Source organism: Mobula hypostoma, chromosome 25 (genome assembly GCF_963921235.1).
Source record: "Mobula hypostoma chromosome 25, sMobHyp1.1, whole genome shotgun sequence".
Taxonomy (NCBI): Eukaryota; Metazoa; Chordata; class Chondrichthyes; order Myliobatiformes; family Myliobatidae; genus Mobula; species Mobula hypostoma.
The window spans coordinates 2,421,825-2,435,013 of NC_086121.1; the positions used below are offsets into that span (position 1 = coordinate 2,421,825).

The 13,189-nt window shown below is 45.5% G+C and overlaps 1 protein-coding gene across 11 annotated transcripts in view; it reads right to left on the reverse strand.

Moving 5' to 3' along the window:
• Nucleotides 1-13,189, reverse strand: part of LOC134337922 (polyhomeotic-like protein 2) — a 308,667-nt gene that overhangs the window by 210,212 nt on the left and 85,266 nt on the right. The window contains exon 1 of one of the 11 annotated variants that reach the window (XM_063033310.1): nucleotides 7,550-7,887. The exons of the other annotated variants lie outside the window; for them this stretch is intronic. The gene's annotated coding sequence lies outside the window, so the exon portion shown is untranslated. Of the gene's footprint in view, nucleotides 1-7,549; nucleotides 7,888-13,189 lie in introns of those variants that run through there. 11 annotated transcript variants of the gene reach the window in all.

A 13,189-nucleotide genomic window follows, 5' to 3' on the forward strand; every position in this document is an offset into this window, starting at 1 on the left:
TTAATAATGTAATGAATTTAGATCACTTTGTAGTGAGCTGTTTTCCCTTTGACATGAAAGATTCTTTTTCTGTTGATCAGTGTCAAAAAAGCCAAATTAAATTCACTGTGATTCAATGTTGTAAAACAATAAAACACGAAAACTTCCAAGTGGGAGGGTGGGGGAGGGTGAATACTTTTTATAGGCACTGTATGTCAGTGATAATAAACCTGATTCTGAATTTCGACAACACCACAATAAAACTATGACTGAAACTCTGGTTCAGGTTGGGCAAGGGTCCTGCTTGCAAAGCTCAGAGCTCCAACACAAGGCTCTTCAGTACTCCACGAGTTGGGAAGTGTTTAACAAACAGGTCCCCACAAAGGCAGAACCCTTTTAAGAGTATCTGATTTTATACATCTGTAAGCTGGCAGACAGTGGGAGAGTTTAAAGTTTAGATTTTACAGAAAAAAAAGCACTGGCAGGATAGGTGTAGCCTCCGCACCGTGGCCAGTCTGCAGTAATGCAGCAACCTTACAACCACGAAACAATGGTAGCACCATCACTCTCAGCATTGGAAAGCTGCGTTAACGCTCCAAATCTAGTCAGTGCAACTAAGCAAAAACCCAGACCACGAATTCAACACGTCCAGTCTTTACGTGGCAGTTCTTACTGTTGAATAACACACACACACACACAAAATGTCTGAAGTAACTCAGATCAGGCAGCATCTACGGAGAGGAATTAAGAAGATGAAAGTCCTCAGCCCTAAATATTGACTCTTTATTCTTCTCCACAGATGCTGCCTGACCTGCAGAGTTTTTGTTTTTGCTTGTTTGTTTATTTATTTATTTGGAGTGGAACAGATCCTTTCAGCCCAATGAGCCGTGCTGCCAGTAAACCACCGACTTAACCCTAGCCTAATCACAGGACAATTTACTTTGATCAATTAACCTGCTAACCAGTATGTCTTTGGACCGTGGGAAGAAACCGGAGCACCTGGGGGAAACCAACATGGTTGGTGGGAAGGAAGGAACAAACTCCTTACTGATGATTAGGGTTGCCAACTGTCCCGTATTAGCCGGGACATCCCGTATATTGGGCTAAATTGGTTTGTCCCATACAGGACCGCCCTTGTCCCGTATTTCCCCCACTAAGGTAGAGCGTTCCTATGAAACAGTTCATAAGCCGAAGAAGTAATTACCATTAATTTATATGGGAAAAATTTTTGAGCGTTTCCAGACCCAAAAAATAACCTACCAAATCATACCAAATAACACATAAAACCTAAAATAATACTAACATATAGTAAAATCGGGAATGATATCATAAATACACAGCCTATATAAAGTAGAAATAATGTATGTACAGTGTAGTTTCACTTAACAGATCGGGAAGATTAAGCCAAAACCTATTTGTAGAAAAAAAAATTGGCGCGTACACACATGCGCACGTCATGTATGTGCAGATCACGCATGCGCACACAGGTGCCCGCACAAGGCTTCATGGTCATGGTAGTCTTTCTCAGGGTAAACACAAGTGTCCCGTATTTGACTGCTACTTTTGTCCCTTACTTGGGAGTGAGAAAGTTAGCAACCCTACTGATGATGTCTGAATTGAACTCCAAACTCTGATGCCTCAAGCTGTATTAGCAGTTTTGAGCCTCATATCTAAGAAATTATGTGCTGGCATTGGACAGAATCCAGAGGAGGTTCACAAGAAAGATACTGAAAATGAAAAGGTACAGGCTCTGGGCCTGTACTTTCTGGAATTTAAAGAATGAGGGAAGATCTCATTGAAACTTTTCAAATATTGAAGGGCCTTGACAGAGCAGATGCGTGGACGATGTTTCCAATAGTGGGGGAGTCTAGGACCAGAGGACACAGCCTCAAAACAGAAGGAAGAGATGAGGAATTTCTTTAGCCAGAGGATGGTGATTCTCTGGAATTTATTGCCACAGAGGGATGTGGAGGCCTCTTTTGATACTGAGTACTCGGGTTTTAATAAGACTACCCTAAGACCCAGCAGTAACAGAAGGGAGTGCACAACACAGCCTCCGACACAGTGTCAGAGTCTACTCTGTCTGGCTTGGTCCCCCTACCTCCTGAGGACTCAAAGAGCCGGAGTGGAACAAGTCACACTCTTTCAGCATTGCCAAGGCAAGAGGAGGCTGTGAATGGCAGAGGTGCAGTGGGTTCCCGCCACCTGCCCAGGAGCAGTGCCTCAGTGAGACAACAGCTCAGGACAGGGTAGCAGATCATAAGACATAAGAGCCAAATTACAGCACTAGGCCCATCAAGTCTGCTCCGCTGTTCCATCATGACTGATTTATTATCCTTTTCAACCCCATTCTCCTGCCTTCTCCCTGCGATGTTCGACAACCTGACCAATCAAAAATCTATCAACCTCCACTTTGAATATACCCAATGACTTGGCCTCCACAGCCGCCTGTGACAATGAATTCCACAGACTCACCATCCTCTGGCTAAACAAATTTCTCATCTCTGCTCTAAAGGGACGTCCCCCTATTCCGAGGCTGTGCCTCCTGGTCCCAGACTCCCTCACTAAAGGAAACATCCTCTGCACATCCACTCTATCGAGGGTTTTCAATATTTGACAGGTTTCTATGCGATTCCCCATCATTCTTCTAAACTCCAGTCAGTATAGGTCCAGAGACATTGTAGCAGACAGTGAACACTGCAGGAGAGAACACCAGGGAGGGAAGGGGGCACGGTGGGGCAGTCTCCAGGGCATCCAACTTGAGCTGAAAGAGGAAGAGGGAAACACGATCCATCCGAATACTCTTTCTGAATGTATCTTACAGAGAGGATTCCCGCAAAAATAACAAGGGAACAATTTCCAATGTTACTACAGAATCAGCAGCAGTCCTGTGGAGTATGGGAAATGGAACTGATGTTTAAACAAACTCACAGAGGCCAGTGAGCTGCATCTCAGCTGCCCGAGCGGTCATAAGCAAGTGCGAGTAGGTCATGTGTTGGGCCCAGAAGACAGGGACCTGGGCTGGCTCGATAGGCCACTTGGCCTCATTCTACTCCCTTGTCTAACGGTCTAATCTATATCCCCAATTAGCCACCATAAGACCACAAGGTATAGGAGAAGAGTTAGACCACTCACTCCATCAAGCCTGCTCTGCCATTCCATCATGGTCGATTCATTGTCTCTCTCTCTCCACCCCATTCTCCTGCCTTCTCCCCATAACCTTTGACACCCTGACTTCTGCTTTAAATACACCCAGTGACTTGGCCTCCACAGCTGACTGTGGCAATGAATTCCACAGATTCACCACCCTCTGGCTGAAGAAATTCCTCCTCATCTCTGTTCTAATGGGACGCCCCTCTATTCTCAGACAGTGCCCTTTGAACTTCCCCAACCCTACAGCGGCCAGTGTGTAGATGTTGCAGTGACAGGATTTTGTTATTGTCAGTTATAACCTTTAGGCATATCACCCAGAGCTTTCGTGTTTCTGAGAAGTGTTTTAAACCGTTCCCTCTCAGAAACATTGTTCCTTTCAATCTGCAAATAACTCCTAGTGAATAAAGGGAGGGCACTGCACAGAGCTGGTCAGAGAACCATGTACCACAGCATTGCAAAAAACAAATTTACAATCCAAACAAGTTTTGTCTTCACTGTACATAAGCAAACACTGTATTTGTAGTCACACTGAAACACAGAGAACAAAAAAACAGTACAGGCCCTTTGGCCCACAATGTTCTGCCAGCCTTTTAACCTACTCCAAGATCAACCTAACCCTCTCATCCACGTGCCTATCTAAGAGTCTTAAATGTCCTTAATGTATCTTCCTCCACCATCATACCTGGCAGCATGTTCCATGCACCCACCACTCTGTGTCTAACAAAATATCCCCCCTATACTTTCCTCCATCACATTTAAAGTCATTCCATTTCCACGCTGGGGAAAGATGCTGGCTGCTTGCTCCATCCTCACATTCAGATTTATTTATCACATCTACAGTGAAACGTGTTGTTTGTATTAACAACCAAACAACTTGTGCCTCTTATCATCTTACTCACCCCTCACCCTCCATTGCTCCGTGCTTCCTTGCTGATCAGGATATAGGACTCAGGAGGTGCTGGCAGTGCCAACATGCCCCTGGGGAATCTCGCCTTCAGCTGAAGTCAGAGAGCTATCCAGTGGTGAAAGAGGTTTCTCAGACACTCGGCGTCGCCGGTGACGCCGAGAGTTTTTTTTAAATTTAAGGGTACAACATGGAACAAGCCCTCACAGCCCAATGAGCCACACCACCCAGCAACCCACCGATTTAACCCCAGCCTAATCACAGGACAATTTTCAATGACCATTTACCCTACTAACACATACATTTTCAGACTGTGGGAGGAAACCAGAGCACCCGGAGGAAACCCATGTGGTCACAGGGAGAACATACAAACTTACTTACCGAGGACGCCAGAATTGAACTCTGACCTCCGACGCCCCAATCTGTAAAAGCGTTGCGCTAACTGCTGTTCTACTGTGGCTCCCCTTGTAGGCAGGCGGGGGCTGATAACCCAGACCGAACATCGCATCAGACTTTGAGCAGTTTCCCACAGGCCAAACCGCAGTGGAGGGCTCCAGGACTACATGTGCTCATTTTTGGACACACGCCAACATCACACTTATACAAAAGAAGTGGATAATAATCAGAATGATGTAAAGCACATGGAAGTTCCAATCCAGGAAGCCCTGAATTTTAAACACAAGAGATTCTGCAGATGCTGGAAATCCAGAGCAACGCACACTAAATGCTGGAGGAGCTCAGCAGGTCAGGCAGCATCAGTGGAGACGAATGAACAGTCGACATTTCAGGCAGAGACCCTTCATCTGCAAGTTGTCCACTGTGATGGGTAGTCGGAAACAAAAATATTAAAAGAACAAAATCCACTGCTTTTTCTGTTTGGCTGTCTGTGTGATTCCTGCACTGGAGAGTTGGGAGTTTGTTCTCAAAGCCATGGCCGTATATTACACTAGCAGCCACCCTCTGCAATTAGCCAGCCACCCCATGGCAAGCGGAATCCAGGAGGGAGGTTCTCCCTGGTGGAGGAGGACTGAGCTAGTGGTCCCTGCCCTCCCGGAAGAGGAGGAAAGTCATTCAGGAGCGGGACAAGGCGAGGGTAGCAAAGACTTGGAATGCCACTGACCCAGTCGCAATCTCGTTAAATGGCGAGCATGAAGTCTTACAGAGCCAACAATGACTGAATGGGGTTCAATCCCCCCCCAACCCCATTCCCCCCGTTCCCCGTACAGAGTCAGCAATCACGGAATGGGGTTCAATTCTCCCCACCCATTCCCCCATTGCCTGCAAGGAGTTTGTTCATTCCTCTTGTGACCGCATGGGTTACTTCCCAGTGCTCCAGTTTAATCCCACTGTCCAGAGACGTACAACACGGGTCGGGGGTCCAGTTAGGAAGGTGGGCATGCAAGGCTGATGCCAGAAGCGTGGCAACACTTGTGGAATGCCAATCAGTGATTTCATTTGATGCAAATGACACATTTCACTATATGTTTCGATGCACATGTGACAAAGAAAGTTAACCTTTAGCTCTCTCTCTCTCTCTGGAATCTGACTGAATTAAAGTACCGCTCAGTCTCACCAAATGGCTCGTGCAATGCACCTTTGGAGCCAGCGACCCAGGTTCGATTCCCACCGCTGTCTGGAAAGAGTCTGCACGTTTTTCCTGTGACTGTGTGGGTTCCCCCCGGTGCTCTGGATCCCCCCAGATGTGTACAGGTTAGGGTTAGTAAGTTGTGGGTGAGGTGCGTGCAGACGCTTGTGGATTGCCCAGCACGATCCTTGTTGATTTGATTTGACGCAAATGATGCATTTCACCGCGTACCAGTCCCTCTAATCGAAGCAGCATTCTGGTGAGCCTGTTCTACACTTTTTCCAAAGGACCATGTACAATCTCACGCAGACCATCAAAGCATTGAAATATTCAGCCAGCGTCCATGCCTTTCAAAACAGACACTCGACTCCAGCAGCTCTGAACCCAGGCAAGGTTGAAAGTCTGTCCTGACGTTCCTTCCAAAGCCATCCTCTTCCTCCCCCACTGACTTCCTCAAACTAGCAAGTCAGAACGAGAATCACAATCCGGTTTATTGTCACTCACCTACAGCCAGTAGCCACACTACACCTGTACACCTACCTGCTCGTTAATGCAAATACCTAATCAGCCAATCACGTGGCAGCAACTCAATGCATAAAAGCATGCAGACATGGTCAAGAGGTTCAGTTGTTGTTCAGACTAAACATCAGAATGGGGGAAGAAATGTGATCTCACTGACTTTGACTGCAGAATGATTGTTGGTACCAGATGGAGTGGTTTGAGTATTTCAAAAAATCCTGGGACTTTCACACACAACAGTCTCTAGAGTTTACAGAGAATGACGTGAAAAACAAAAGCATCCAGCAAGCAGCAGTTCTGTGGGTGAAAACGCTTTGTTAATGAGAGGGATCAGAGGAGAATGGCCAGACTGGTTCAAGCTGACAGGAAGGTGACAGTAACTCAAATAACCACACGTTGCAACAGTGATGTGCAAAACAGCATCTCTGAATACACAACATGTCGAACCTCGAAGAGGATGGGCTACAACAGCAGAAAACCATGAACGTACACACAGTACATTAGGTCAATCCTGTACCTAATAAAGTGGCCACCAAGAGTATGTGGTGAAATTTGTTTTATATACCTACACTTGGCACTTGTTGTCACCATTATGCCGCGCACTCACACATAGCACGCCCTCACCAAATGAGACATAAGATATAGGAACAGAATTAGGCCATTCGGCCCATCAAGGCTGCCCTGTCATTCCATCATGGCTGATTTATTATCCCTCTAAACTCCATTCTCTTGCTTTCTCCCCGTAACCTTTGACACCCTGACTAATCGAGAACTTATCAACCTTCACTGTAAATATACCCATTAACTTGGCCTCTGCAGCAAAGAATTCCACAAATTCACCACCTCAGGCTAAAGAAGTTCCTCTTCAACTTTTTTTTTCTAAATAGACATCCCTCTATTCTGAGGTTGTGTCCTCCTGTCCTAGACTTCCTCACTATAAGAAACATCCACTCTATCCGGGCCTTTCCATTATCGACAGGTTTCAATGAGATCCCCCCGCCCCATTCTTCTAAACTCCAGTGAATACAGGCCCAGAGCCATCACACGTTCCTCATGTGTTAATCTTTTCATTCCCGGAATGATTCCTGTGATCCTTTTCTGGACCCTCTCCAACCCGCACACCGACACACTATACGTTCCAACAATACCTCACACACAATTCAGGTGTGTACACCAAAAGAAAAGTGGAATATACGACTTTCTGCTTTGACAAAGGGCTGAAATGTCCTTTCCATCATTAAAATAATTAATATAATTTGACAGGAATAATTAGCATACGAATTGATAAAATAAAATCTTTCTTAGCTAGAAGATAGAGCACTCCGGCAACGAAATGCAAAGAAGTTGGACAGAAACCAAGCGAGCAGTCGCTGCCTGGACAACCGCCAAAAGGGAAAATAAAACTTTACCTCATGTGGCTCCAGGAATCAGGAAAACACTCGAGCTGCTAAAAGCTTCGGCCATTTAAAAATCGGGAAACAAAGCATTAATTACCCAGCATGGAGCCAGCTGTCTCATTTTAGGGAGGCTTCTGCAAGAGACCAACCCTTTCTGTACGACAGCCAAAAACCAACTGGTTGCAAGAGATTTCAGATTTGTTGCCCTGTTTCTAATGTCAATAGATGCTTAGTTCAACTGTGATAAACTGAAAAACAGACCTTTTCAGTGGTTTCAGAGAATGTTTTGGCAGCAGATAACGTACCTCTGGAGGTCACGCGCAGTCTTTGTTCATTTACACAAGTATGTCACGAGCGAGTAATTACTGTCACAGATTCCTCTCCCACTATCATTACATTTTAATACCACGCACGTCATTTGGAGATGCCGTCATTCGGAGCAGGAACACACAGGGCTGTCGGCTCACTCTACAGCTGCTGTTTGGCAGTTTTCAAACAGCTGTGTTACTGTTTCACAGAGACACCCGGCTCCCATCATTAAAGACCCTCACCACCCAGGGTACACCCTTGTCTCATTGCCATCACCAGGGAGGAGGTACAAGAGCCAGAAACCCACACTCAATGTTTCAGGAACAGCTTCTTCCCCTCTGCCATGAAGATAAGTGGAGGAGCAAATAGGCATCCGTTACTGCATTGCTGCCACAAACTAACATACCTCATGGCATTCTAACCATGGTGGCCTTTCTGACCGGTTGCATCACTACAGAGAGGCCACTACGCAGGATCAGAATAGGCTGTAGAAAGTTGTAAACTCAGTCAGTCTCCCCAGCATCGAGGGCGTCTTCAATAAGCGATGTGTCAAGAAGGTGACGTCCATTATTAGTGACCCCCATCACCCAGGACGTGCCCTTTTCTCGTTGCTACTGTCAAGGAGGAGGTACAGGAGCCTGCAGACCCACACTCAACGTTTCAGGAACAGCTTCTTCCCCTCTGCCACCAGATTTCTGAATGGATAATGAACCCATGAACACCACCTCAATATCTTTGCTCTCTTGTTGCACTACTTACTTGATTTTATCTCTGACCATCTAATTAAATCTACAGTTACATTATATCTAACCTACAGTATACAGCATTTATATATGATGTTTATTGCAATTTATAGTATATTTTATGTATTGTACTGTACTGCTGCCGGAAGACAACAAATTTCATGATATATGTCAACGATAATAAACCTGATTCTGGTACAAATTCCACCCGGTCTCCGGTATTTGACAGGTGCCTGTGCTCAGGGGCGTGGCATGAGATGGTCACTAAACTTCTTGGCACATCCCAACCCATAAAGAGCTAAAATGCTCCACCCCACATGAACATCTGGGCCCCTCTTCCTGTACACTTGGCAATAAAGTCGTCAATTCCATCACGCAAATCATTCGACATACAACAAGAAAGTAAGCGGTCCCAACAGCAACCCCTGCAGAATACCTCTAGTCATGGGCAGCCCCTTTATTCCCATGCTTTGTCTCCTGCCAGTCAGCCAATCTTACATCCAAGCTAGAATCTTCCTCGTAATACCATTGGCTCTTTTCTGGTGAAGCAGCCTCACGTGTGGCTCCTTAGCAAAGACTTTCTGAAAATCCAAGTGAACAATATCCACTGATTCTCCTTTGTCTGTCCTGCTTGTTATTTCTCAAAGAATTCCAACAGGTTTGTCAGGCAAGACTTCCCTTTTCAGAAACCATACTGACTATGGCCTACTTTATCATGGGCCTCCAAGTACCCCAAAACTTCATACTTAATAATCGACTCCAACATCTTCCCAACCATTGACGTCAGGCTAATTGGCCTATAATTTCCTTTCTTCTGCCTCTCCCCCTTCTTGAACATTGGAGTGAATCTGTATCTATCCAGTGGCTTCTGAAATGCTCCCAGAAACTCCAGCCATTGCTGCTCTGTTCTCAGCCCTACTAGTGTCCCCTTCCAACTAACTTTGGTCAGTTCCTCTCTCATGCCTCCGTAATTCCCTTTACTCCACTGTGATACTGATACATCTGACTTTATCTTCTCCCTCTCAAACTGCAGGGTGATTTATATCATATTATGATCACTGCCTCCCAAGGGTTCTTTTACCTCAGGGGTCCCCAATCTTTTTTGCACTGCGGACCGGTTTAATATTGACAATATTCTTGAGGACCGGCCGACCGGGGGGCGGAGGGGGGATAAGGTAGGGTTGCCAACGAACAAGAGTAGCAGTCAAATGCGTTGTTTACCCAAAAGACTACAATGACCATGAAGCCTTGCGCGGGCACCAATGCGCATGCATGTTGTGACCTGCCGATTCCTCCTCCTCCCCTCCCCCCCCCCAGCAAATCCTTTTTGGCGATTCTGTTCGTGGGGGTGGATGTTAATCACTACCGGAATATAGGTGACAAGTGGGTAATACACTCAATTTTGTTTCTAAAAGGGTTTATCTAACGAATTTAATATTAAACACACAGCGCATATTTTCCTCGCATGGATATAATGATAAGTCAATTATCAGGGGAGCTTGAAGTGTTGAACGAACTTCCAGTAGAAGTGGCAGAAGCAGGTTCCATATGCTCATTTAAAGAAAAATTGAATAGGTATATGGACAGGAAAGGAATGGAGGGTTATGGGCTGAGTGCAGGTCGGTGGGACTAGGTGAGACTAGTGTTTGGCACGGACTAGAACGGCCGAGATGGCCTGTTTCCGTGCTGTAATTGTTATATGGTTATATAGGTCACTTATAAGTCAATAGCATCATAACATTTTAAGTAATATTTGGATATTAAACGCACAGCACATATTTTCCCCGTATGAATATATAAAATTATTGCAACACACCAATATCACTGAATCAGTGGGAGCCCTGGGCTTGTTTCCCTGCAACAACACCGTCCTATCGAGGGGTGATGGGAGACATCGATAATCGAAGGGGGTTCCTGATGTCCAGCCTATTTTGCAGTTTAGTTTTCGTTGCATTCATTGCAGAAAACTCCGCTTCGCAGAAAAATTTTGGAAATGAAAGCAACGTTTTCAGTGCTTTTGTGGCTATCTCAGGATATTTAGCCTTGACTTTGATCCAAAATGCCGGCAGAGATGTTATGTCAAACATACTTTTCAGCCCGTCGTCATTTGCAAGCTCGAGGAGTTGATCGCCTTCCCACCCTGACACGGATGACGCGCAGGTCATGACCTCGCATGCGTAATGGCTGATCAGTGGCCGTGACAGGGAATGAGGAAAGGTGCAGCTGACCAAATCATATCGCTTCCTCGCGGCCCGGTAGTGCATGCTCTGCGGCCCGGTACCGGTCCGCGGCCCGGTGGTTGGGGACCGCTGTTTTACCTTAAGCCCCCTAATCACCCAATCCAGAATTGCCTTTTCCCTAGTGAGCTCCACCACAAGTTGCTCTAAACAGCCATCTCGTAAGCACTCTACAAATCCTCTCTTTGAGGGAATGTATGCCGAGCAGAGGAGCTCTCCTCTCAGGTCAATACTTTCCCCTCACCTACCTCCTCCAGATACAAATTACTTGTCACAGCCTCAGAATAGAGGGACGTCCATTTGGAACTGAGATGAGGAGGAATTTCTTTAGCCAGAGGATGGTGAATCTGGAATTCATTGAACAAGGCTAAGTCATTGGGTAAACAGAAGGCACTTTGGGCCAAGATCCTTCATCAGGACTGTGCACCTCAGCCGAAAACACTGGCTGTTGATTCCCCTCGATAGATGCTGTCTGAGTTCCTTCAGCACTTTCAAGCATCTGCAGAAACTCATGTTTTTTATTAATGTTAACAAGATTTCTGGCTGATGTACTCTGCACAGTAAATACCGTACACACTGTAAATGGAAGCATGTAATGCTGAGGCTTTACAAGGCCTTGCTCAGACTGCACTTGGAGTATCGTAAGCAGTTTTGGGTCCCTTATCTAAGAAATGGCATTGGAAAGAGTCCAGAAGTTCACAATAATGATCCCCTGAATAAAAGGGTTTACATACGAGGAGCGTTTGATTACTCCAGAGTTGTACTCGCTGTAGTTTAGAAGAACAAGGAGGGGATTTTACCAAAACTCATTAAATATTGGAAGGCCTAGATAGAATGGATGTGGAGAGGACATTTTCAATCATGAGAGAATGTAGGACCAGAAGCCACAGCCTCAGAATAGAGGGACATCCCTTTAGAACAGAGATAAGGAATTTCTTTAGGCCGAGGATGGTGAATCTATGGAATTCATTGCCACAGATGGCTGTGGAGGCCAAGTCATTCAGCCTATTTAAAATGGAGGTTGATCAGTTCTTGATTAGTCAGTGTCAAAGGTTATGGGGAGAAGGTAGGAGAATGGGATGGAGAGGGATAATAAATCAACCATGATTGAAAAGCGGAGCAGACTCAATGGGCCAAATGGCCTAATTCTGCTCCTATGTTGTGTGGTCTATCTGTACTGAATAACGTGACCCAGGTGGGGCAGCACAGTAGCGTAGTGGTTAGCACAACGCTTTACAGTACCAGCAATCCGGGTTCAATTCTCGCCACTGCCTGTAAGGAGTTTGTACGTTCTCCCCATGACTATGTGTGTTTTCTCCGGGTGCTCCAGTTTCCTCCCACAGTCCAAAGACATACTGGCTGGTAGGGTAATTGGTCATTGTAAAGTGTCCCGTGATAAGGCTAGGATTAAATCCGGTGATTGTTGGGCGGTGTGACTCGAAGGGCCAACTCCATGCTGATTCCCAATTTTAAAAAATATTTGAAGATTGGGATCCCTGGTCTTGGTCTCCACTGCTCACATTTTAAGATGTTTGCAGGAAGGCATAGGGGATGGAGGGGATGTCAGAGGTCGAGAATGCTGTATGCACAGAACTCTCTGCCAAATATTTTTACATTTTTTCTATTTTGTTTATACCGCTGACACCTAATAAACACCTTTGCACTGAATGTGCTATTGCGGCCTGCCAACTAATCTTTAAAGTCCACCCTTCACAAGGGCACGTGGCCCTCACCAAAACCCATGATGTGGCACTACTGTACCGTTGCTCAGATAGAGGTGATCCTAATGCATCACTGGTACAGACATTGGGGCTCGAGTGCATTAGGACACAGGACATGGAACATTACAGCACACTACAGGTCAGTTGGCCCACAATTTGTGTCAATGTTTAACCTACTCCAAGATCAATCTAACCCTTCCCTCCTGCATAGCCCTCCATGTGCCCATCTCAGACTGTCTTAAGTATGCCTAATGTCTCTACCTCTACCACCAACCCTCCACCCTGGCAGGGCATCCACTCACCCACCGCTCTCTGTGTAAAGAATTTAACCTCTGATACCCTGCGTAGTTTCATCCAATCATCTTAAAATTATGCGCCAGCTTTATCAAATTGTGTTGTCAATAATCATCGTAGTTTGATTTGAACCTGTAAACAGTGTATGAAGCCCTGATTACTGGATTCACTGTTCTAGATTGTTCAGTCATTTCCAGTACACAAGAGTAAAGGAGAACAAAATAATTGTTACTCCCGATCTGACGCACCACAAAAAACACAATAAGATAAACAACACGATAATTAAAAAAACACAATAAATATAAATACATAAGATAGCCTGTATACATAGATTGATTGCATGTCCAC